Genomic DNA, 4,563 nt, shown 5'->3' with positions numbered 1-4,563 from the left:
CAGGTTTTACTAAAATGAGAGGTGGATAACTTAATTATATAATGTATGTTTTAGAGTACGGTAAATTTTCTTTTTCCCACCTTGTCCTCTCTCTCTCTCTCTCTCTCTCATACATTGAAATCACACTCTCTCACTTTGAAGTTATTAAAGGAAGCGCTTTGTAGGCCTCCACCGGCTAGAAAAGAAGGATTTTCACATTCTCTCTCTCTCTCTCTCTCTCTCTCTCTCTCTCTCTCTCTCTCTCTCTCTCTCTCTCTCTCTCTCTCTCTTTGTCTCTCTCTCGCTCTTGCTCGTATATTAAAGTCATTTCCCTCTTCCAATCATTGAAGGGACATTCTTTGCTACTTAGTTTTGACAGAAAGTGGAGATATCCTAAGGTTGTAGATGTGCTCACTCTATTTAGGTACTCTCTCTTTCTTTATTATCTCTTTTTTGTTTTGGAAAGATTCTATATTATATTTACAAGAGCATTTTAAAATTTAGTATACTTCCTCATCAAACTAGGATTTTGTTGAGAATATGCAACACTCTATCTCTAAGGTCTTTATCTTTCAACACCATGGTGTCTTCTAGCATCCTGTCTCTGATGACTTTCATAGGAACTGTATGGTTGAACCCTGTATACTTCTCAAAAAGTTGCATATTTCTCATTGACCAAATGAACCATAGAAACTAGATTCCGAAGGATTGCAGAGCAAACTGAAGTGCAGAGTCTTGTTGTGTGTTCACTTTATCAAAAGTGAGCTTGTGTTTTGTTATCTGAACCCCCCAAGATGTAATCCACATGTACTCAGCCAATTTCCACCATTCTGCAACAATTTTACAATGCCAAAAAACATGTCTCATAGTTTCCCTTTTCTTACATCTAGAACAATTCCCGTTTGTGAAGCCTTTCCTGTTCAAGTTTGCAACAGTGGCCAAAGTACCTGTACATACTCTCCACAAGAAGAATTTAAATTTAAACTGATTTGGTACAAGACAAATTTTACTGAGTACATTGTTCCACCATGTTACATTCATATTGAGAGCCCATTGCTTGTTACATCTGTGATATATATTATTTGGGGGTAATAGCTCAGCATAAAATACTTATGTATGAGAATTCCACCAGTTATCTGAGTGGCTGGACAATGTCCAGTCTCTGAATTTGTCTTCTGCAGTGACTGAGTTGAATACTGGCAAGCTGTATACATGAGCTCCAAGATGGTGCCAATCTCTTCTGCATTTGTACCCAAGTCCATATTGCATCCTTGCCACTGCAAAAATTTTCAATTGTAGGTTAGAGTCCAGCACTTGACTAATTTGAGCAATTCCCTTCCTTGAAAAAGACAATGCAGATTTTCCAAGCAATTTAGCAGGAGGTATTTTAAAAACAAAGCTCCAAAATAGATTTTAGCACCTAAAGAGTTTCCAGTATATTTCATTCTGCCTTGCCAGATGAGAGCAAAATAGATTTTCTTCTAGGACCTAACAAGCATTGTGGAAATGTCAAAACCAGTTTTTAGAGGGGCTGCAGTAAACAACTTGTCCCAAGAGTTCATCTACTAGGATCCATGGAAATATAATATAGCCAAGTCTATAAGTTTCCACATACATAGGGCCCAGTGTGTGTCAGAGTCCAACATATGTTTGATGAGGTAGGCCCTCCTAGAATGAGCATGAATTTGCAAGTTCAGGATATGAAAACCACCTAGCTGATATGGGGAATTGATTTTCCCCCAAGACACCAAAGCAGCAGATGCTGAGGAGATTCCCCAAAGAAATTTATCCATCAAAGAAGTACACTTCTGAAGCATGCTATCATTCCATGCCAACAAAGGAATGTAGTAAAGCACGTAAGGGATGATAATAGCGTGGACTATTCTGAGCCTCACATGAATTGGCCATTCATCACAGTGCCAACCAGCTATTTTGGTCTGAACTCTATCTACAACCCATTGCTGTAGTTTTTTTTGGGGAACTTGCACTCCTATAGGGTAGCCCAGGTGTCTAAAAACCTGGCCTTTATGCACTCTCTTACTAGGACACACAAGGGTAGAAAAATCTCTGGCTGATACATCTATCAAAGAAGATTTTTGCAGATTTAAATGCAGACCAGCTGCTATAGCATACACATCCAACACTTCATACACCTCATGATGTTTACATTATGAGCTTTCAAGAACAGGAAGGTGTCATCAGCAAAACCCTTCCCTGAGACTTGCTTAGAGCCAAGGTGCAGAGTTTACAGGTGTCCTTTATGAGCCAAGCTGTCCAAATATGCATACAAAGGATGAGTGGCAACAACAAAAAAAAGGGGGCTTATAGGACAGCCTTGCCTAACAGATCTGGCAATATATACTTTATAAGACAGTCTTCCATTGATTATGACTCTAGAATATGCATTCTGGCCAATAAGATAGATGAAGCCACAGATTCTGGGTCTAAACCCTAGTTTATTTAAGACAGCAGATACAAAATCCCATTGGACTGAATAAAAAGCTTTCAGAAAGTCAATTTGAAACATCACCATATCTTGCTGAGTAGCCAAAGCATGCTCAATACCTATCTGTACTATAAGAATATTATCAAAGATAGATCTTCCTGCTATGAAACCAGTCTGAGTAGGGTGTATACACTTTCTAAGCTCAGGTGTATTTCTAATGGCTATGGTTTTAGCCAGGATCTTGTACAGCATTCCCATCATGGTGATAGGCCTCCATTCTGCCATAGATTTGGGAAAATTATTCTTAGGAATCAGCTTTATGATACCCTGCTTGAGTGTAGATCCATGCATTGAGAGATCCAAACTGCATTGAGCAATGGACAAACACTTTCTTTCAGTTCAGGCCAGAAGGAGATCATGAACACCTTTGATAGTCCATAAATGCCTGGACATTTCTCATTAGAAAATTTCTGCAATGCATACCAAATTTCCTTTTCTTGCAAAGGTTGCTCCAATCTATCAGCTGTGATCTTTTCAATGCATCGATTCACAGTATCAAGCAGGGTATGAATAGCTGTTTGTCTGCTTTCTGAGTTTTGAGGTTGCACATTAAGCAGCTCATTATAGTAATTTGCAACCTTTTCCAGGATATCACATCCCTTGGTCAGAGGAGGCCCATCATCCTGATGTAACACCACAAGATTCTGTCTACTCTTCTTACATCTAAGTTTCTTATAGAAAGCTTTGGATGCATCGTTACCATCTTCCAGCACCCACTGTCTACATAGAAACCTCTGTTTAACAGTTTGGGCATTTCCCATTCTAGAACGGTGGCCCTAGCCTCAGCCAGTTCATTAAGCTCAGTTTGACAGAGAACCAGATTCTGACCAGATTTGTGAATAAGCACCTGGGCCTTGGATTTGGCTCTCAACAGCTTCAAATTCCCCTGCTTGGCTACTATCTTTCCCACAGTTCTAATACATGGCTGCATCCCAGATACAATACATAACCATGCAGCCAGGGGGTTAGTGTAATGTGCATTTTCATACTGTATGAGATCATTCACTTGCTGTTTAAAATATGTATGAGTTAACAAAGAATTGTTGACCATAAGAGGTTTAGTATGACGATACAAATGCCTTTCAAAAGCATAGTCATATAAGGTTCAAACAAAGAGGAAAATGATCAGACATTGCAGTATATACATCAACAAACATCTTCTTAGAATTAGGCAGCCCGTGTGAACCAATGTAGTAGAGACTGTCCAATCTAGACCAAGAGGTCTGGTGGGACATAGAGTGAAAAGTAAAACCAGAAGAAGGTCTAACAACGGCCTCCAGAGAATCTATGAGTTTAGTAGAGCTGTGGAATTTTTCCCAGCCAGCACTCTCAGTAGCATTCATGACAGTAGACATGGAAGTGGTGTGAGCAACTTACACAACCATATTAAAATCACCCCCAATTAAGCCCTCAGTCCAATCTAGATTAGATAACTAGTGCTAGAGGGAGAGCCTGTCAGCTGTAGCATTAGAAGCATAGATATTAAAAATTTGCAGTGTCCCCCAAAGGGAATCAAAACTGAAGAGAGAGCATCTTCCAGATGGGTGGTCTAGAATCCATTGAGGGTTCAGAGAGCTCTTAATGTAAGTCAAAGTACCTGAGTAGACACACTTTTTTCCTCCATAAAAGGCATTGTACCCTTTAAAGTGGGTGAGTGTACCAGCCTTATCATGAACTTTATGCTCTTGCACTAAACAAATGTCCAAATCAGAGGCCAAAAGCCAGTTTTGTGAAAGGTGAGAAGTGTTGAAGGGTGGCTTGACCCTTTAGCATTAAAGGTGTCTATGTTCATGAGGAGGGGGGGGGGGGGAGTTTAAGACAAGCTGGGTGTCATCATAACTTGGGGAGTCAGACATGTGCACTTCTACATTGATTTGGCCTACAATAATTTTACTTGCTGAGTGTTGAAGGATAACATAACCAATAGCTACCAGAGTGTCTAGGTATGGGATATCATGTAAGATATCAAAAGTATTCGGAGATACATGGCCTGAAAAGCCAGTTTTGGATCTAAAAGTTTTCTTGGACAACTGAAAGCCTTCAGCATCCACTACCCTTTTCCCCTTTTCCATGGGTTG

The 4,563-nt window shown here is 39.8% G+C and overlaps 1 pseudogene; it reads right to left on the bottom strand.

Moving 5' to 3' along the window:
• Window positions 1–495: 495 nt before the first annotated feature.
• Window positions 496–1,938, bottom strand: LOC147426389 (uncharacterized; annotated as a pseudogene).
• Window positions 1,939–4,563: the final 2,625 nt, after the last annotated feature.

Source organism: Adiantum capillus-veneris, chromosome 24 (assembly GCF_014529385.1).
Source record: "Adiantum capillus-veneris isolate H3 chromosome 24, ASM1452938v2, whole genome shotgun sequence".
In the NCBI taxonomy this organism is placed as follows: Eukaryota; Viridiplantae; Streptophyta; class Polypodiopsida; order Polypodiales; family Pteridaceae; genus Adiantum; species Adiantum capillus-veneris.
This window is presented reverse-complemented; position numbering and strand designations above follow the sequence as displayed.